The sequence below is a fragment of the Lissotriton helveticus genome, chromosome 12 (assembly GCF_964261635.1).
Source record: "Lissotriton helveticus chromosome 12, aLisHel1.1, whole genome shotgun sequence".
In the NCBI taxonomy this organism is placed as follows: domain Eukaryota; kingdom Metazoa; phylum Chordata; class Amphibia; order Caudata; family Salamandridae; genus Lissotriton; species Lissotriton helveticus.
In genome coordinates, this window is record NC_136073.1 from 802,856,015 (window position 1) to 802,878,636 (window position 22,622).

General features: G+C 47.2%; 1 protein-coding gene across 3 annotated transcripts in view; it reads left to right on the top strand.

Moving 5' to 3' along the window:
- ANXA9 (annexin A9) overlaps positions 1-22,622 on the top strand; it is a 155,132-nt gene that overhangs the window by 28,446 nt on the left and 104,064 nt on the right. Inside the window, exons 1-3 of one of the 3 annotated variants that reach the window (XM_078669116.1) lie at positions 18,675-18,979; positions 19,064-19,350; positions 20,693-21,099. The exons of 1 other annotated variant lie outside the window; for it this stretch is intronic. The gene's annotated coding sequence lies outside the window, so the exon portion shown is untranslated. Of the gene's footprint in view, positions 1-9,743; positions 9,832-18,674; positions 18,980-19,063; positions 19,351-20,692; positions 21,100-22,622 lie in introns of those variants that run through there. One more of the 3 variants, XM_078669117.1, reaches the window with a different exon arrangement.

Consider the following 22,622-nt stretch of genomic DNA (forward strand, 5'->3'; position numbering starts at 1 on the left):
GCCATAGGCCACGGGCCGCCGCCATTTTGCCCCACACGACTCCTAGATGTTAGTTAAAGGTGGCGCTCTCCCAGACGGAAACGTGAGGCCCCTCTCCCACCGTAAACCCGGACTAACAGGGCTGGCAGCAACTTGGCTTCGGGGAAAGACCCAGGCAAGCCACGTCGCAGCTCAAGCATAGGGCGCCACCGGGGCCTAAAAACGATCACAAGCAGTCTGCTGCCCCTGAGCTCCTTTCCTAATCGGAGCTGGAGCCTCACGCAGGAAAGCAAACCGCCTATTCGAAGGTGCCCTCGTCCTTCCCTGAGCACCAACGCGCCCATCTCTCTGGGCCTCTGCAGCACAACGGCACACCCTCCAACTCCCGTATACCTCGATTGGCCGGGTCGGGCTCCTCCATTCTCTCCGCAGGCAGGGGGGTGTTGCTCGGTCGTTCCGCCCTTTCCGGTACCACTAGTCTTCCGTCAAATGTGAGCACGAAACCAGCAGCATCCATGCAATACTGCATAGAAGTGCCGGCACTTATATATTAGTACACCTGCACCTTAAAGAGAAGTACTGGACTGTCAAATGCCAGTATAGCAACGCTGCAAAAAAGTACTGGGACGGTTCCTTCCCAGTACATCAGCAGCCAAGCAGGGAAGTACTTGCTGTGCCCATACAGTACTGCAAAGAAGTGCTGCCTCTTGCTAGTATAGCTGCAACTTGAAGCAAAGTAATGGACTGTCAAATACAAGTACAGCAACCCTGCAGAGAAGTACTGGAACAGTTCCAGTGCATCAGTAGCCAAGCAGAGAAGTACTTGCAGCACCCATGCAATGCTGCATATAAGTGCCGGCACTTCCATTCGCTTCACAGCTGCAACTTGAAGCAAAGTACTGGACTGTCAAATACAAGTATAGCAACACTGCAAAAAAACACTGGAACGGTTCCTTACCAATACATCAGCAGGCAAGCAGAGAAGTACCAGTAGCACCCATGCAATACTGCAATGAAGTGCCAGCACGTACTAGTACAGCTGCAACTTGAAGAGAAGTACTAGACTATCAAATATGCATTTCTTATACAGAAGCCATGCTCAAAAGTAAAGTACTGATACTGTCTATTTCTGTAAAACAGCGCTACCGCTAAGTGCTGATATCGTCCATTACTAGCATGCCATCCCCAGAAACAAGTACTGATCCTGTCAATTACTAGCATTCCAGCCCTACATACAAGTGCTGATCCTGCCCATCACTAGCAGAGTAACCTTGCCAAGAAGTACTGATATCGACCATCAATATCACGCCAGCCCCAGAAACAAGTACTGGTACTGTCCTTTGCTAGAATACCAACGCTACATGCAAGTACTGATCCTCTTCTTTACTAGCATACCAGCCCTACAAGCAAGTTCTGATTCTGTCCCTTATTAGGATACCAGCCCCAGAAACAAGTACTGATCCTACCCATCACTAGTAGAGCAACCGTGCTGAGAAGTACTGATATCGACCATCAATATCATACCAGTCCCAAAACAAGTACGGGCCCTGTCCATTACTAGCATACCAGTCCTACATGCAAGTACGGGCCCTGTCCATTACTAGCATACCAGCCCTACATGCAAGTACGGGCCCTGTCCATTACTAGCATACCAGTCCTACATGCAAGTACGGGCCCTGTCCTTTACTAGCAAACCAGCCCTACATGCAAGTACGGGCCCTGTCCATTACTAGCATACCAGTCCTACATGCAAGTACGGGCCCTGTCCATTACTAGCATACCATCCCTACATGCAAGTACTGGCCCTGTCCTTTACTAGCATACCAGTCCTACATGCAAGTACGGGCCCTGTCCATTACTAGCATACCAGTCCTACATGCAAGTACGGGCCCTGTCCATTACTAGCATACCAGCCCTACATGCAAGTACGGGCCCTGTCCATTACTAGCATACCAGTCCTACATGCAAGTACGGGCCCTGTCCTTTACTAGCAAACCAGCCCTACATGCAAGTACGGGCCCTGTCCATTACTAGCATACCAGTCCTACATGCAAGTACGGGCCCTGTCCATTACTAGCATACCATCCCTACATGCAAGTACTGGCCCTGTCCTTTACTAGCATACCAGTCCTACATGCAAGTACGGGCCCTGTCCATTACTAGCATACCAGTCCTACATGCAAGTACGGGCCCTGTCCATTACTAGCATACCAGCCCTACATGCAAGTACTGGCCCTGTCCTTTACTAGCATACCAGTCCTACATGCAAGTACGGGCCCTGTCCATTACTAGCATACCAGACCTACATGCAAGTACGGGCCCTGTCCTTTACTAGCATACCAGCCCTACATGCAAGTACGGGCCCTGTCCATTACTAGCATACCAGTCCTACATGCAAGTACGGGCCCTGTCCATTACTAGCATACCAGCTCTACATGCAAGTACTGACCCTGTCCATTACTAGCATACCAGTCCTACATGCAAGTACGGGCCCTGTCCATTACTAGCATACCAGCCCTACATGCAAGTACGGGTCCTGTCCATTACTAGCATACCAGCCCTACATGCAAGTACGGGCCCTGTCCATTACTAGCATACCAGTCCTACATGCAAGTACGGGCCCTGTCCATTACTAGCATACCAGTCCTACATGCAAGTACGGGCCCTGTCTATTACTAGCATACCAGTCCTACATGCAAGTACGGGCCCTGTCCATTACTAGCATACCAGTCCTACATGCAAGTACGGCCATGTCAATTACTAGCATACCAGCCCTACATGCAAGTACTGACCCTGTCCATTACTAGCATACCAGCCCTACATGCAAGTACTGACCCTGTCCATTACTAGCATACCAGTCCTACATGCAAGTATGGGCCCTGTCCATTACTAGCATACCAGTCCTACATGCAAGTACGGGCCCTGTCCTTTACTAGCATACCAGCCCTACATGCAAGTACGGGCCCTGTCCATTACTAGCATACCAGTCCTACATGCAAGTACGGGCCCTGTCCATTACTAGCATACCAGCCCTACATGCAAGTACTGGCCCTGTCCTTTACTAGCATACCAGTCCTACATGCAAGTACGGGCCCTGTCCATTACTAGCATACCAGTCCTACATGCAAGTACGGGCCCTGTCCATTACTAGCATACCAGCCCTACATGCAAGTACTGACCCTGTCCATTACTAGCATGCCAGCTCTACATGCAAGTACTGGCCCTGTCCTTTACTGGCATACCAGTCCTACATGCAAGTACGGGCCCTGTCCATTACTAGCATACGAGTCCTACATGCAAGTACGGTCCCTGTCCATTACTAGCATACCAGTCCTACATGCAAGTACGGGCCCTGTCCATTACTAGCATACCAGCCCTACATGCAAGTACGGGCCCTGTCCATTACTAGCATACCAGTCCTACATGCAAGTACGGGCCCTGTCCATTACTAGCATACCAGTCCTACATGCAAGTACGAGCCCTGTCCATTACTAGTATACCAGTCCTACATGCAAGTACGGGCCCTGTCCATTACTAGCATGCCAGCTCTACATGCAAGTACTGACCCTGTCCATTACTAGCATACCAGTCCTACATGCAAGTACGGGCCCTGTCCATTACTAGCATACCAGCCCTACATGCAAGTACGGGCCCTGTCCATTACTAGCATGCCAGCTCTACATGCAAGTACGGGCCCTGTCCATTACTAGCATACCAGCCCTACATGCAAGTACGGGCCCTGTCCATTACTAGCATACCAGCCCTACATGCAAGTACGGGCCCTGTCCATTACTAGCATACCAGTCCTACATGCAAGTACGGGCCCTGTCCATTACTAGCATACCAGTCCTACATGCAAGTACGGGCCCTGTCCATTACTAGCATACCAGTCCTACATGCAAGTACGGGCCCTGTCCATTACTAGCATACCAGTCCTACATGCAAGTACGGGCCCTGTCCATTACTAGCATACCAGTCCTACATGCAAGTACGGGCCCTGTCAATTACTAGCATACCAGCCCTACATGCAAGTACTGACCCTGTCCATTACTAGCATACCAGCCCTACATGCAAGTACTGACCCTGTCCATTACTAGCATACCAGCCCTACATGCAAGTACGGGCCCTGTCCATTACTAGCATACCAGTCCTACATGCAAGTACGGGCCCTGTCCATTACTAGCATACCAGCCCTACATGCAAGTACGGGCCCTGTCCATTACTAGCATACCAGTCCTACATGCAAGTACGGGCCCTGTCCATTACTAGCATACCAGCCCTACATGCAAGTACGGGCCCTGTCCATTACTAGCATACCAGTCCTACATGCAAGTACGGGCCCTGTCCATTACTAGCATACCAGCCCTACATGCAAGTACGGGCCCTGTCCATTACTAGCATACCAGCCCTACATGCAAGTACTGGCCCTGTCCTTTACTAGCATACCAGTCCTACATGCAAGTACGGGCCCTGTCCATTACTAGCATACCAGTCCTACATGCAAGTACGGGCCCTGTCCATTACTAGCATACCAGTCCTACATGCAAGTACGGGCCCTGTCCATTACTAGCATACCAGTCCTACATGCAAGTACGGGCCCTGTCCATTACTAGCATACCAGCCCTACATGCAAGTACTGACCCTGTCCATTACTAGCATGCCAGCTCTACATGCAAGTACTGACCCTGTCCATTACTAGCATACCAGCCCTACATGCAAGTACGGGCCCTGTCCATTACTAGCATACCAGTCCTACATGCAAGTACGGGCCCTGTCCATTACTAGCATACCAGTCCTACATGCAAGTACGGGCCCTGTCCATTACTAGCTTACCAGTCCTACATGCAAGTACGGGCCCTGTCCATTACTAGCATACCAGTCCTACATGCAAGTACGGGCCCTGTCAATTACTAGCATACCAGCCCTACATGCAAGTACTGACCCTGTCCATTACTAGCATACCAGCCCTACATGCAAGTACTGACCCTGTCCATTACTAGCATACCAGTCCTACATGCAAGTACGGGCCCTGTCCATTACTAGCATACCAGTCCTACATGCAAGTACGGGCCCTGTCAATTACTAGCATGCCAGCTCTACATGCAAGTACGGGCCCTGTCCATTACTAGCATACCAGTCCTACATGCAAGTACGGGCCCTGTCCATTACAAGCATACCAGTCCTACATGCAAGTACTGGCCCTGTCCTTTACTAGCATACCAGTCCTACATGCAAGTACGGGCCCTGTCAATTACTAGCATACCCGCCCTACATGCAAGTACTGACCCTGTCCATTACTAGCATACCAGTCCTACATGCAAGTACGGGCCCTGTCCATTACTAGCATACCAGCCCTACATGCAAGTACTGACCCTGTCCATTACTAGCATGCCAGCTCTACATGCAAGTACTGGCCCTGTCCTTTACTAGCATACCAGTCCTACATGCAAGTACTGGCCCTGTCCTTTACTAGCATACCAGTCCTACATGCAAGTACGGGCCCTGTCCATTACTAGCATACCAGTCCTACATGCAAGTACGGGCCCTGTCCATTACTAGCATACCAGTCCTACATGCAAGTACGGGCCCTGTCCATTACTAGCATACCAGCCCTACATGCAAGTACTGGCCCTGTCCATTACTAGCATACCAGTCCTACATGCAAGTACGGGCCCTGTCCATTACTAGCATACCAGTCCTACATGCAAGTACGGGCCCTGTCCATTACTAGCATACCAGCCCTACATGCAAGTACTGACCCTGTCCATTACTAGCATGCCAGCTCTACATGCAAGTACTGACCCTGTCCATTACTAGCATACCAGCCCTACATGCAAGTACTGGCCCTGTCCTTTACTAGCATACCAGTCCTACATGCAAGTACGGGCCCTGTCCATTACTAGCATACCAGTCCTACATGCAAGTACGGGCCCTGTCAATTACTAGCATACCAGCCCTACATGCAAGTACTGACCCTGTCCATTACTAGCATACCAGCCCTACATGCAAGTACTGACCCTGTCCATTACTAGCATACCAGTCCTACATGCAAGTACGGGCCCTGTCCATTACTAGCATACCAGCCCTACATGCAAGTACTGACCCTGTCCATTACTAGCATACCAGCCCTACATGCAAGTACTGACCCTGTCCATTACTAGCATGCCAGCTCTACATGCAAGTACTGACCCTGTCCATTACTAGCATGCCAGCTCTACATGCAAGTACTGACCCTGTCCATTACTAGCATACCAGCCCCAGAAACAAGTACTGATCCTGTCCAATACTAGCATACCAGCCCCAGAAACAAGTACTGATCCTGTTCATCACAGCTACATATTACATCCTTACCCCTCTCCTACTGAATAAATTTACTGCACGTGTTCATTGTGTGACGCATAGATTTTTCACAGTCCCTATAGCTTAAGTGATGTAAAATGAATGACAGCACTTCCACTCTAAAAAATTGCTCCAGCATCCCTAGCGCATGCCAATTGCAAAATGTAATTCATGCAGAGCCCTTGTTGGTACACTTCTTTTGAACAATCCTGTTTCTTCGCAAGTCTCGAAGGAAGCAGCATGCTGTAATTTAAATAGCATGGGCTCAAATCTAGCTTGCACTTCTCAGCTTTTACATCAGTAGTAAGTGCTAACACACAAGTGCTGAAAAAGAACAGTCTTTACAAATGAAGCATATATACAGATAACCGTATTACCATCTGTAATTCACATCTCAACAAAACATAATGGATGTTAAAAGGACAAATTCGGAGGCCTTCTTGCAAGAATCTAAAAATACAGAGATATAATTAAAAGCAATGAAGGAATATTTGCACGAACTTTATAAACCACAATTAGAATAACCACCTAATATGGTCCTTTTACCAGCAATACTTAAAATGCAGGTATCGTCGGGGAGGGGGTTTTATCAAAGAGTTTTTATAGCGCTTGTAACCTATCTGATTCTGTTTCTAAGCATTCCTAATGTTTAAAGATAAGGGAACAAAGGGCTAAAGAGATTATGAGGGCTTAGGTTATATTTTATTCCAATGTAATAATCAAGTTCATTCTTTTGCACACTTGACTCACTAAAGGTAGCGATAGAAAGCAGAGAAGGTTTATCCCAGGGTATGGTACAGAGATTCAGATACAGCATACCGCAGTAGTGTCAAATCAGTGTCTCCACTAGAGATTAGGAGCATCATTTATAGGGCAGAATGGACTGAATCCCTCAAAATAACTCCATAACTCATAGTCCACTCCTTGGACATGCTTCACTCCACCTGGACCCACCGTACATCCTTTTCTGGATGTACGGCCCTCCACCGCAACACAGACCATACTTTTGGCCCCATGGAAGATGTTTGTGAGTATCCATGGTGTACATCATTAAAAGCCACTAACAAAGCCCAAAGGTGAGACCTATTGGCTTTGCCAGTGCTTGTTTTCACTTCCTGCACAAAGATCTTCCCTTGTCTCACGTCCTAACCCGAGGAAGAGATATCTCACAATCTACTAATGAGGTTTTGTAGTGTATAGGAATCGCAGTGTTTGTATTAAAAAGCAATAAATGAGCTGGCACTGTCTGAAGTGCAGCATTCCTTACACTAATATCTCTGCGCTATCACCACGTGTTCCACCCCATTGCAAGACCCTCAGGGAACGTCACACTTGTGCACACTCCCTTCAGGTTGCACATATTTGCAACTCACCAGGGACAGAACCCAGGATCTGGATTCTGCGGCCTGCAGGTTTCACACAGATCTCTGCAACAGGTGCCTCGTGAGAGTTATAAAGCGCTACATATAAGCAACTGCAGTGCAATACCCCCACAGCTAGCTTATTGAATGAGTGACCTAGAGGTTACAAGAAGGTAGATTTCTGCAACCGGCACGTTTGTCATGCCTGGGCGTGAAATTCGGCTCAGGTCGCGGAGTTTTACCCGCTCCGCATAGTGCGCGGAGTTCCGAAAAACTCTGATCCACATAACAGAGCTGAAGTTTTTTTCTCGCTCACGCACATTGCTAAGTTGGCGAGCAAGGAAAATCTTACTCCAGACCACCTCCCGGCGAGATTTCCCCTACGCGGGCAGTCGCAGATGGTCACCACCGCTCGCATTGGGAAACCTTCCGTTCGCGTTGAGGAAGCTGTCGCTCGAGTAGAACATCTACTGGAGCTGCAGAAAGAGCAGCGCCCTCTTGGGCTGCGGGTGGTGTCGTTCACGCTGATTTTACTGCGCAGGAGTGGACAAACACCCAGTGCTAAAAATCAGCATGACATCATGCACTCCACCACTTGCGGAACTCTGCGTATGTTTTTGGTCACTTCGCGGAGCTCTGCGCAAACTCTGCCCAGGCCTATGGGATTAGATACTGCAACCAACAGGTCAAAGGTGTTTTCAGAAGGTATACTAATTCATACATTATTTGATGTGTTTGGCACCTGCCCAGTACCACAGATATCGGAACCTGGCATAACAAACTGCTAATTTTACTGAGATTCGAATTTGAGGTATGTGGATTGAACGGCAGTCTCTGCAGCAGGCGCGTTATCCCTCTCAGCTACACAATCTGTATCACCCAGCCTCTCCCTCGTCCGTCCAGTTTCTTTGGTTGCCAGCACGCAGGGCCCACAGGAGGTAACCCCGAGGGACGGCCGAGCCTGTTCCGCAGCATTCCTGCCTCCCAGGCACATTCTGCGGGACCGGTTCTAATCCCGTTCCACGGACACACCCCGGTCCCCTCCCGAGATACCGCAGCCTGGAGAGGCGGGGGGCGTTTCACCTCATGCCTGAGTGCGCCCCGTGTCAGACTGTATAGATCTTTATCATGATCTGACTGCTTGGATAGCGCAGTGGGTTTAGTAACTGTTGCAGGAATGTATGTGCTATCTTTGTGCAGGTCACAACTTTCCAAGTATTGTAAAAAGACGAAGGCCGGGTTGCTCTGAAACGACAGACCTGAGGGGGGAGCTGCCATGTTTCCAGTACACTATTATACATTTTATTATAACGATTGAACATTCTAAACCCTTTTGTTAACCCAATATCAGGGTTGCAGCAGTGAGCACACACAGACATCTCTCCATTTAGTGGCCCATGTATATATGTTCCAGCGATGTCCAGAGACATCCCCTCTCTGTGATCTGTGGCGCATTGCCAGGTCTCCCTTACCCGTGGTCACCAGAGCAGTCATGTTGTCAATGCCAAGGCCATGTGTGTGAGCATCCCAGTCAGTCCAGGTTTTCCCTTTGCATTCTGGGACGTGTAGTCCCCTTTATCCCATTAAAACTCTGGACTACAGGTCAGGTACACAATGTAAAGAAAACAACCGAAGTGGAGACCACGCAAGCATGGGCCGGGGGAACTGGCGAACTCAGTGGCTTATTTACAAGCCCCTTGCGCCGCCGGTGCGTCACTTTTAATATGGGGGGGGGGAAGTGACACACCGGCGGCGAAAGGGTCTAGTAAATAAGCCCCTCTGTGTTTACCTGGACAAGCCGTTGTTATGTTACAAACACAACCAAACATGACGCACCGTGCTGTAATGTAACACCAAGCTGCTGTACCATGCCACACAATTCTTCACCACACAAGTGTCAATTCACGTTTCCCTGCTAAGGCGCCTGTCACTGCCCGGAGAAGCCCCCGGGGAGCACAGGGTGCAGAAATAGCGCATTACTGAGCACAACGGGCTCCCAGCAGCTGCCGTGAGGCTGCTGGGCGTGGCCCAGCCGTCAGTCACGTGACTCCCGTGCACTTGGCCCCGCCCTTAGTGTCAGGACAGGGGCTCCCCACACCTTCACGGTTATCACGGAGTCCTCTGCTGTACTGTCCGGGAGGACCGCAGCCAGGTGGGTGCGAGAGTGTGGGCGTGTGCGTGTGGCACGGCAGCTGTGAGCCGCCTCGAGTGTGCACTGGTGAGGGCACACCTGTCAGGGCAGGGTTACCGGGGCGGCAGGTTTCCCGCTCTGTGCTTCCCCTTGACCCCTGAGACTTATCGCAGGCATTGATCGACCTGCAAGGAACTGGATACAACTCCCAGTATGCATCGGGTTCATAACTACAAGGACTAGACTGAAAGCAATAATTTGTAAAATAAAGCCCAGGGTTAAAACATAGTATTATGTCAAAACATGGTAATTCACTCAAGAGTGGTGTGTTCAGTTATTCAATTTTGGTGTTTTATAAAGTGTTTCTATTGGAGGAGTTACTTTATGTAAGTGCTAGCTTTTTATTTACAACCTAGTGCATTCAAGGATTTTTAGGCCTGGGACTACTAGAATGGAACCACTTAGAGTGGTTTACAGGAGCTTAAATCCCCGAACTGGAGCTAAGTGTTCGGTGACACTGGTTTTTAGGTCAAAACCTACCAGACATTGCAGCTGCCTGGTTGGGAAAATATTTTTGGGTAACATTCTGAAAGCTTCCCTGGGAATGCATTCTGTGTGTTGCTTACCATTGATTTGTAATTTACATTTGCTTGCTTTTCTATTTGCTGGTTTTATGTTTTTTATGCTGCCCAGAATGTCTTTGTTCCGCCTGTGGAGCATTGCCTGTTTGCCACCACTCCTTGCATTCTTCCCTGAGTGTTCTCATTAGCTTTCTATTTGCTGGCATGTTTTGTTTTAGGCTGTTCCGTTTGTCTTTGTACCTTCTGTGGAGCATAGCCTGTTTACTGTATTCTACCACAAGTGTTCGCTTTCTGTAAACAGACCTTTAAGTGCTCTTATCTTGTCATATTTGCTATGCGTTCAAAGACTGAGGTCAAAAGTCAGGCTGTGTCTTCTGAGGGAGCTTGGTGTTTACTTCTCTTTTGCGGACTTCAAAGTGAGAGGATTCATTTTACAATCGTGCTGGACTCTGTGGGGTGGGAAAGGAGCATTTTTTTTCTAGCACACAACAAAATTAAAATGTCAGTAAATGAACTGTGCAGATATTTCAGACTATATCAGAATTAGGAAATCCCAAATGAAGCACATATTTTGGTAATTCTGAAGTATGGTGGAAACAAGTATTTCAATACAATCAAATCAATACACTGGTTGATGCCTTTTCCACACATTATCATTTGTGCGCTGTATAGTTTTATGAGTAAAACTGTATGTGCAAATGTAATGGTGATTTCAATTGAAAATATGCTGTCTATAATGGCAACGCGCTACCACACCATGCATACTCCTCTTTATGCCACTCTACGACACTCCACTCCAAGGCACTGAAGTCCATGACACTTTACTACACTCTATGCTACAACACTCCACTCTACACAATTCCCTCTTTGCCACCCCACAATACTTTACTCTATTCTAAGCCTTCCACTCTATACCCCTCCACTCAATAGCACAACACTACACTTAACAACTCTCCACGCCACTGCAGTCGACCCCACTCTCCTCTACTAAGCTGCAGCCAAGCTGAGCAGCATCCATGCTGCTGTACAACATTGCTAAAAAGCATTGGCAAGGCCAGTAGCTCTTGCATGGGCGAGATCTATTGGATTTGTCAATGCTTGTTTTTACTGCTAACACTAGCTGCCACATAAGTTATTGTTGGTCTCAGTGGTGCTAGAACAATTTTCAGAGTAGGGGTGCTGCCATCAATGTTACATCATTGTAGTCATAGCAACTCTGAAAAGTCCAAGTGCAACACAAAGAGGAAGTGTAACAAATGTGCCACGCCCAGGAGAGCGGTAAGGGCGGAGGATGTACATGGATGGTGGCTGTTGGAGCACGCTGCTGTAAATATATTACACAGGCCTGGTGCGGCAGTACACTGCCATTTACAGACCGCACGTTTCCATGGAAATGGACCCACATTTACACAGGTATGCAGTTTTACTGCTAAAATTATACAGCACATAAAGGATACTGTGTAATATTTATCATTTGCGCATCACAAACTAAAGTATCTTGATTTGATCCTATTAAAATCTTTGTTTCCACCAAACCTCTGAATTACAAGAAAAATGTGTTTCATTTGTGCTTCCCCAACTGCTGACATATTTTTTTTAAACTATTTGTACAGTTCCTTTACAGATATTTAAATGTTGTTGTATTAAAAAAAAATGGCACCCTACGCCATTTCCTTTCAAACTCCCTGTATCCCATCAAGATCATCACTCAGTTGCTTTTACCAAAGTCTCTCAATTTGCAGCCAGAGAAAGAAAAGTAAATCCCAATCTCCATGTTAAAATAATAAGCAGCAATTTGTCAGAAGACATAGTCTGACATTTGACCACTATTCTTGAAACACACAGCAAATGTGACAAGATTAAAAAAAATGTTAAGACCTCTTTCTTGCTCCTTCACTTTCTGAACTCCAGCACGGTTCTTATGGGGGTGCTGCAGCACCCCACACCCCTACTTTCATCACCTGTTTCAGCAACATGCTGGAAGGAAAAGGCTATACCAAAGAATGATGCTGGATTATACCCAGATCAGTTGACTGGGGGTGAGTGTTTGATTTGCTCAAACGCTCCGTCCATCATCCCCTTTGGTATCGCTTTGTTCGCCCTAAGTTGGCAGGGTACGCCCAGACGTGGGTCCTTTGCTCACTTTGCCACTGGATTCAAGCTAGCCTGGCTGAAGACGGCTGATTAGCTAGAAACCGGTCCCAGGATGCTTGTTTCTGGTCCAGGGAAGGCATGGCTTGGCAGTTCGGCTGGACTGTTCCCATGAGGCACAGGGTCAGTCTGATTTGCATATGGCCATGTCTGAATTGGGGTGGTGGAGTGAGCTAAATAATGATGATGGATTACACCCAGATCAGTTGACTGGGGGTGAGTGTTTGATTTGTTCAAACGTTCCGTCCATCATCCCCTTTGGTATCGCTTTGGAAGGAAAAGGCTGTCTGTTGGTCCTGTGCCATATGTCGCACCTTCAGCCAGTCCTGCCTTTTTATCCTGCAACACGTTGCATGCTGGAACTTTTGAGTGGCGTTAAAAATAAAACTGCAAGACCTTAACAGGGACCATCTGTCTATAAGCGGGACTAGCTTAATAATGTACATCCGCCTTGCATGTATGAATTGCATATCTAGAATGTATATAGATGTATGTTCCTTACTCCACTATTGTGATTGCACAATTAACAGTGGTTTCAAAAGCCATAATTATATCATGCACATAAATTATGGATGGTCCCCAACCGCATACCCGAAACAATCCTATCAATAACATACAATACCAAAATATGCATATGTTATGTTGAGCAATAAAACATGTAAAAGAAAGAAGAAGCAAATGTTCTTTATTCGGTTAAATAAATAACCATAAAGGACATAAAACAGGCTAAAACCACCGTAAAAACCAATACAAAAATGGAAAGCAAGACTCGTAATGCAAAATATATAAAAAACAAGTCACACTATCAACAAATAACATTTTAAAATACACAATCGATAAGAAACGAGTGAACTTGTTTACAGATACCATATAATCCAATGTGAATATGAACCTTTATCTTTTCAATGTTTGGGCAGCATTTACAACCCCCACTAACCTTGCAACTGTCAGCAGATCCCATAGGGATTTCTATACGATCAAGTGTATTGGTTCTCGGTTTCTTGTGCATGGTCGGAAGAGTGGATTTAAATGGACATCCAGTGAAGAAAAACACAGTTCTCTTTGCCCAGTTCTGCGTTACTACCTTGCAGGAAGCTGCCTGGTTTATTGAGGACTGTGTGAGTTCTGACTTGTAATGAGACATAATTCACCGGATGGACCCTTTAAGGTGTGTAGATGAGTGTAACCGACTCCCTCCATGTCATCACGGACATTCTTTCGAGTCCTGAACGTATGTGTGATAACCTAATTAATGCATTCTGGGTGTTTTGTTTGCTTCTATTGAACAAATTGGACTAACACACATGAAAACAACGAATTGTTGGTGAAAAGTTCAGGACTGGAGACAGTGTACTTAATGACCGGGAGTGAGGTGGTCTCCTATTGCAGACTGTCATGTTTTTATTCAGCGGGGTCTTTCATCGATTGGCAGGTGGCTTGTAGCAGCACTTATGCCTGAAGGTGCTTCCGATAGTGAGTGAGATGTCGGTTTGTGGTTGGGTACGTAATGATCTGTCTAGTAAACAGCACCTGAAGGCAGGTGCTGTAGACAGCTGAGTCTTCGTTGATTTCCATGATTCTCCTACATCTCCCCTAAAGGGTGGAATGGACTTCTCCTCCACATCAGATTCTCTGCCTCCTCTGTTCTTGAATTCCACAAGAAGCTGAAGACCTGGCTTTTCAATTAACCAACCTACCATAGGCAGGTGTGAGCATACACACACCAGCACAGCACCAGGATACCCTCACGGGTGATAGTGCGCTGTGCAAATACACACCATTCTAGATAATCTTAATGGTCCGTATTCATTCAGTAGTAGCGTTCCAGTCTACCAGATGCGTGTCCATAGGAGTCATGCTTTGGGTTTGAATGTATTAACATCCTATTTAGGTTCAAAGGAGGCATTGTTTTACCTCCTAAATGTGTGCACCTCGATTCATTTATTTGTCAAGGGCAGCCTGACATTTCAAGGAGAAATGCTGCCCAAAAAGACAGAGTTGGTACATAGACCAACACACTCAAGGCATAACTCAACCAGAGGAAATAATTGAGGCGTTTTTTTAAATATGCAGATTTGGAAACAGTCATCAGCGAAACAAATCTCACTTGTAGACGGGTCACTGGGTGTTGTATTCATATATATCTATTTATGCTTTAGATATGAGGGCATCTTTAGGTTTTGTTTCATCCTGTTGTCTCGAGATTGCATGTTTGAAACTAGTTTAGTTTGGGCGTGTTGGGATGTCTACAGACAGGGACCTACAAGGGGACAGGATAGAAATCAGGATGCCACACATGGCTTAGGTGGGACCAGCATGTTCTGGTTTCTGTGTCATAAATTCATGGTGGAAGGTTAGCTGGTCAAAATGTTGGGAAAGAAGTGTAGGAAAAATCATGAACCACTTTGAAAGGGTTGTCAACAGTTTCTGGACTACCTTGTTTTTGTCCTCAAGAGCCACCAAGCTTCATGACGAAAGGGAGCGCTGAGTGACAGCCGGGGCAAGTTGAGGAACTGCAGGAGAAGTTTAGCAACTTGTCCAATGTGGGTAAATGGGAGATGAAGGAGGCCCCCAAGCAGTTTGTTGCAATAATCCAATGTGCTAATAATTATACAATTAATTAATGCTGCATTGGACTGGAATGGGAGACACTGGACTATCACAGAATGAACAACCAGAAGTAAGGTAGTCAGTGCAAGGATCTCTCAATCCTCAGCATGTCGGGTTAAGAGTGTAAGTCTAAATCTTTATGAAGCAGGAATTCCACCCTGTGTTTTTGCTCTTTTTGGTGAATGCTTTGCTGTCATCTTTTTTGTCATCCTGAGATCTTTGAGTCCCAGAGGCTACAATTGTGTGCCCTCTCTTTCTCACCAACAAAGACATAGGCTGCTGAATTTTGTCTATTTGCTCTTAGTTAATTAAAACCGTTCCACATTTAAATCACTCAATACAAAAAAAATACACACAGAGCAACTACGTAAACAAAGTGCGTGCCACTGTTCAGAGTTCTATACGTGCAAAATAGTTATCGATTGTGAGGCGTGACGTTGATAACCTGTTGGCTTATTCAGAATTAATGGCCAGTATTATTTGCACAGACATATGTACATTTAAAATCAAGTTTATGGTTGGCCCTGAGATTGTCATGGAATATTTGTGCGAAATATAAAGTGCTCTAAGCGCAACTATTAATGTTAAATGGCTATTTATGTCAAATACATTTAACATCTGCCTAGAAAGCTTGTTCTGTCTTTGCACTCAGGGTGGAGGGGATCGAACTGGATAAATTGAGGTTACCAATGATTGTTCATCCATAGTCACAAATTGGCATCAATATGTCAGGAGCACCAACTGCCATAGGCTGCTTGTTAGTGGGTACCAAAATGAAGCTCACACTTGAAGAAGCAATCGACCTCGACTTGTTATGGGATCCTGCTTGCTTTGTTGTGGTGTCGCTGAGTTCAGGTGTAGGACCTTTTAGTCTTCCCCAGCAGTAATGCCTATTGGTCCCATGTGTAACATCCACGCAGTCCGTTATCAAGTTTTGCCTGGTAAAAAGCCTGTAATACATAAGTGAGCTCCCTACTAGAGCCACGTGTGTCTGATATAGCACCTCACCACTAGAGGGACATACTTTTATTGCCACCCACCTCCCTCTGAGGCACAGAAATATCCATTGCCTTATATGGAGTTATGTTTTTCCGTCTGGTAGCTGGCTGGAATATACATGAAACAAACATATATGCTTCCGGCTGAATGGCCAGACCATTCAAACTTTGAACAATGCTCAATTTTCATTGGGTGCTGGGCTTATGTCCACAGAACAGGAACAGAATAAATAATGGTCTTAAAATCACCTTTGGTTTAGACTGTACTACTAGAACAGCATTAGGATTAGAAGGTGTCGGACGTCATTACCCTGCACCAATGACTTTTCATGTTCGTGACAATGCCTTACCTTGCACCTCATTGTTGAAAGTGATGCCTGCCTGGGTCTATCCGGCAGCATGTTCACTCCACTGGTCGTGGAGCCTTGAGGCGGGGTTGGGTCGCCGCCACACTCCATCTTCGATGTGTCGTTGGATACACTGTCTGCACATTACCTCCACAGGGCAGCCTTGAGGTCCACCTCTCATGCCCAGATCCGCCTAGGTCATTGTTGATTAACATTTAAGAGCCTTTGTAAGGAGTCTTGAGGTCTCCTGTCTTTCCTACAGCCCTTGCCTGAGCCTAATCAAGAAAAGACCGATGCATAAGCAACCACAGGCGGAAGAAAAACTGCACCAGAAATGACCTACTGGCCAAACAAATATTTAAGTTAACTTATGGGACCTGGTGATCTCTGAGGAGGGCCTCTGGAATTATGCAGTAATTAGGGCCAAAATTATGTATCAGGTTGACTAAATAATTTTAGTATTGAGTGACTGAATGTTCTAGGCGTGAGACATCTGGAAGGCTTGGAGTTGGATGCAGTTCCTGGTGACTTGAATAATAAACTTATATCGGAGTACAGGTATCTTCACCTTGGTTCATTTCTTGTACCTTTTAACAGTGGCGACGAGGATGGGATATGAACCTATGTGTGCAAAGTACAATGGATTAGCTTCGTGGGCAACTGCACAGCAGGTTAATTGGATACAGAAAAATAAAAGGCAAATTATGTGGCAAGTTGCTACCTTCTTTGTCAGTACTGTTTTGCCATTGTGACACATTAATATGTACGGTCAACCGTTTTGAGTCATTAGAACCTGCAGGACTCCTAGTCAGAAACTTGGAGGTGACCAGTTAACCTTTTGAAAAAGGCCTGAAATGGTGACAAGCCACATGTATTTTAGTAATGATATATCAGCTTGAGCGAGAATGAATATTTATTGTTTAAGACTGCAAATTTTGGAGCAGATGCTACATTATGTAGCAAATTAGGTAAATCCACATCTGGGGGTATAGCACTAAGGCTTAAGAGTGTTATAATTCCAGGTGACCCTTGACTAGAACTCGAGGTACCAGGAGACCTCGTCGTCCTTGGGACATGATGACATTTTCGAAGGGAAAAGACAAAAATATACTTTTATCAAAAAATGCAAAGGGGCACAAAGACTGCAATAACACGGTATTTCTGTACTTCCCAACAAAAGTCTCTCATAAGAAATTTCCTCTCCAGAGATGTTTTCAGATCTAGCGTGCTGAAAAGTGTTAGGATAACTGTCGAGCACTAGCCACGTCTTCTCTTTTTTTATTTTTTAGTCATTCATTTATTTATTTATTTATTTTTAAGGCACACAAATACTATCCAAACCTTACTGGCCCACAGGATAACACTGGTTTATTCTTTTCTGGTTGAGGCAGCCGTTCTGAATACCTACTCGGTTAACAATTGCTCCAGTATTTCTGCGAGAGCCAAGGTGGCAAATGCATTTGGGGGTGTTATCTTTTGAGTTACTTGGACTAGAGACCTCGGGTTGTCACTGTGAACCATTATTTCAAACTGTCCCTTCTACGTGTTTAATACCTATACCGTACACATATTTCAAGTGCGCACCAGGCGATCCTAGTGCAGTCTCCATAAAGTGAATTTTCTTTTGAATAGATGTAGCCCTGACTGGGGGTTTACCGTAAATGATTTTATTGTATGTTAACACCACCTGCCAGGAGCAAGACCTGGGCTGCTGTACCCCAAATACCAGTGCTTAATTTGTGCCGGTGTTTGCAGGTGGGCCCATCAGTATTCATTTTTGCAACCAGCGCTTACTGTTCCCCCTCACCAGACTTTCACCAAGAGAGAAAAACAAGGAGAGAACGGTAGAAAGTGACAAAGAAGGCAGGGATGGAAAACGACTCCGACAGAGTGAGATGAAAGGACAGGGAGTGTCTGGTGAGGGTTTGAAGAAGCCCTGGGGCTCGGCACACTTGACATCTGAAAGGCCCGCCGCGGGCTTCTGAGCAGGACTTTGGCCCCGTCACTTAACTGCAGCTCCCACTGCAGAGTCCAGCAAGCCTCACTGCCCAGATACACTGCCCACCACCCTCGGCCAGGCGGGGGAGCATGTAGTGTAGCCTTTACGACAGTGAGGTGGGAGAGGCTGCCTCGTGGACTTTGCCCCGCACATATGTTTCTGAAGCTCGGTTTCGGTTTATATAAGAAACAAGAGGCTTGGAGTGAGCTTTGCTCTGTGGAGTCTTCACGCGCCTTGGGGTTTTGTAAGAGCCGTTTGTGTATCTAAGGCAAAGGCGCTCTGGCAAGAAAAACCGGCGAGTAGGCATTCTTGGGCTTTTTCCAGGCATTAAATGGACCAGGAAATGGTGCAATTATTTGTTGAAGACAATTTTTTTTTAAACCGAGAGGACAGAAGCTCACAGCCTGTGCAGCTGCCACCGCACAGGGTGCACGAAGTGAGACGCCCCGCAGAAGGTCCCAAGAGCGAGGACCTCTTCTGAAGGTGCTACGCTTGAGGCCATCAGTGGAAGGGTCACTGGTAACGAACCACCGCAGAAGGTCCCAAGAGCGAGGACCTCTTCTGAAGGTGCTACGCTTGAGGCCATCAGTGGAAGGGTCACTGGTAACGAACCACCGCAGAAGGTCCCAAGAGCGAGGACCTCTTCTGAAGGTGCTACGCTTGAGGCCATCGGTAGAAGGGTCACTGGTAACGAACCACCGCAGAAGGTCCCAAGAGCGAGGACCTCTTCTGAAGGTACCGTGCTTGAGGCCATCAGTAGAAGGGTCACTGGACACGAACTACCACAGAAGGTCCACAAGCGAGGACCTCCTCTGAAGGTGCTACGCTTGAGGCCATCGGTAGAAGGGTCACTGGTAACGAACCACCGCAGAAGGTCCCAAGAGCGAGGACCTCTTCTGAAGGTGCTACGCTTGAGGCCATCAGTGGAAGGGTCACTGGTAACGAACCACCGCAGAAGGTCCCAGGAGCGAGGACCTCTTCTGAAGGTGCTACGCTTGAGGCCATCGGTAGAAGGGTCACTGGTAACGAACCACCGCAGAAGGTCCCAAGAGCGAGGACCTCTTCTGAAGGTGCTACGCTTGAGGCCATCGGTAGAAGGGTCACTGGACACGATCCACCGCAGAAGGTCCCAAGAGCGAGGACCTCTTCTGAAGGTACCGTGCTTGAGGCCATCAGTAGAAGGGTCACTGGACACGAACTACCACAGAAGGTCCACAAGCGAGGACCTCCTCTGAAGGTGCTACGCTTGAGGCCATCGGTAGAAGGGTCACTGGTAACGAACCACCGCAGAAGGTCCCAAGAGCGAGGACCTCTTCTGAAGGTGCTACGCTTGAGGCCATCAGTGGAAGGGTCACTGGTAACGAACCACAGCAGAAGGTCCCAAGAGCGAGGACCTCTTCTGAAGGTGCTACGCTTGAGGCCATCGGTAGAAGGGTCACTGGTAACGAACCACCGCAGAAGGTCCCAAGAGCGAGGACCTCTTCTGAAGGTGCTACGCTTGAGGCCATCGGTAGAAGGGTCACTGGACACGATCCACCGCAGAAGGTCCCAAGAGCGAGGACCTCTTCTGAAGGTACCGTGCTTGAGGCCATCAGTAGAAGGGTCACTGGACACGAACTACCACAGAAGGTCCACAAGCGAGGACCTCCTCTGAAGGTGCTACGCTTGAGGCCATCGGTAGAAGGGTCACTGGTAACGAACCACCGCAGAAGGTCCCAAGAGCGAGGACCTCTTCTGAAGGTGCTACGCTTGAGGCCGTCGGTAGAAGGGTCACTGGACACGATCCACCGCAGAAGGTCCCAAGAGCGAGGACCTCTTCTGAAGGTGCTACGCTTGAGGCCATCGGTAGACGGGTCACTGGACACGATCCACCGCAGAAGGTCCCAAGAGCGAGGACCTCTTCTGAAGGTACCGTGCTTGAGGCCATCAGTAGAAGGGTCACTGGACACGAACTACCACAGAAGGTCCACAAGCGAGGACCTCCTCTGAAGGTGCTACGCTTGAGGCCATCGGTAGAAGGGTCACTGGTAACGAACCACCGCAGAAGGTCCCAAGAGCGAGGACCTCTTCTGAAGGTGCTACTCTTGAGGCCATCGGTAGAAGGGTCACTGGACACGAACCACCGCAGAAGGTCCCAAGAGCGAGGACCTCTTCTGGAGGTGCCACGCTTGAGGCCATCGGTAGACGGATCACTAGACAGCAACCAGCTCAGATGATCCAATAAACCAGACCTCATCCTCCAGGCGTCACAGGTGAGATCAGCCGCTGAAAGTTTACTAGCGTGGAACCACCACAGAAGGTCCAACAGAGTAGAACCAGCTCTGAAGATCCCACACATTAAATAAACCGTGGAAGACCGGACAAGGGAAACGGGATAAGAACAATCACAAACATCCAAGGACACGCACCACCGTAGAAGTCCATCCACCATACAATAACTACTACGAACGGTCCAATAGGTGAAGCAGACTAAGGAAAAACAACCAAAGAAAACCCTACAGACTACGACATCTGTCGAGCATCCATTTGTGAGACGCACACTACACAAATTTCACAAGACAAGAACCATCTGACCAGGCCTTCATCGTACGTGTTCTGCTCAGGTGAGTGTCGCACAAAATACGAGGTCATTCAATGGAGATCTTTTGTGTTTGTTTGGAATAAGACCTGGCCTTTTTTTAATAGTTGAGTGACCCTGAAGATAGCAGGGTTGAGGCAAAGAATGGAAGCCTGGATGAGGTGACATGGGGAGGGCACAAGACCAATGTTGTAAGGAAAGTGGAAGCAGGGGGTCGTTCGGGGAAGAATGGAGGTGAAGATTCAGAGTGCTCATGGACGCAAGGTGTGCCAGGGGATGTCAGGGGGAGGGAACCTTCCTGCACATCTTATGGGAATGTCCTGAGATTGCACACTACTGGCCCGGGGTAGTAAAGGTCATATCCAGGGTGGTGGGTTTGACAGTCCCCCTAGACGCAAAGTGGCTACTATTGATGATTACAACTGATGCTGACTGGTCCAGACACCAGGGTCTGTCTGTCTTTTGCTGCAGGAGTGGCTAAAAGGAACATTGCCAGAAAGTGGGGGGCACCGATGCTGGAGGAGTGGAAGCGGGACCTCGATTGGTGCCAACGTGCAGAAGAAACAGTATATAAAAGAAGGGGGGCCATTAAGAAATGGGGGAAAATCTGGGCGCCTTGGCGGAAATATAGAGGGTGATCTTGAGATCCTGACTCATGTTGAGGGTGTTGTCTGCCGCCTATTCTTCAGTGCATTGTATCACTTCTGCACAATGGTGTCTGCCTGTAGTGTAACTCTGACTATGTATACGGTCTGCAATTTTCCTGAGCTTTAATAAAAAGAGAGAGAAAAAAAAAAGATTCAGAGTGCTGATGGTGGGTGAATGGAAGTAAAAATGAGAATGGAAGAAGGGTTTATGGGCAATCGGAAGTCTAGATGGAGAGAGAAAGCAAGAAAAGTCAGAGGTGAATGGAAGTAAAGAAAAAAATGGAAGAGTAGAGGTCCTAAGTGAATGGGAGTAGAGATTGACAAACAGGAGGAAAGGTTTGTATGTGAATGGAAGTAATGAAGAGAATGCGAAAATAGAGTACTATGCAAATAGAAGAAGGGGATTTAGATGAGTGGAAATAAAATAGGGCCAATCAGAAGGAGGTTGTCACAGGAGGAAAGAGTTTAAAGACTGAGTTCGGCTCAGGAGGAGGTCTCAGAGAAGAACGGAGAGAAATATGGGGTGAACGGAGGTAGCGCCCGCTGGGATGTCCCTACGCGGATGAGTCGTGCGCTATATCAAGATTTAAATAACATAACATAATGAGGGAGTGGAAGTAATAAACAATGTATCTAGGAGTGTGTCTTTCTGTTCGAGGTGTGGGATCAGTAGCTCCAAGACTACAACACCCTGGATGGTTTCCTGCAAAATATCGATAGTAAAAATATCTTCAGTCATAAGTATTGGAGCTGAAGTATAGTTTACAAAAATATCACTCTATCGGGTATAGATTTTCTCTCATTAATTCTAATGGGGTAATATTTAGGATGCTTCATTTTTGTCGGGAAAAATGTAGGCCTCTATAGTTTGGTGCACGGTGCTTAATTTTTGTAAGAATAC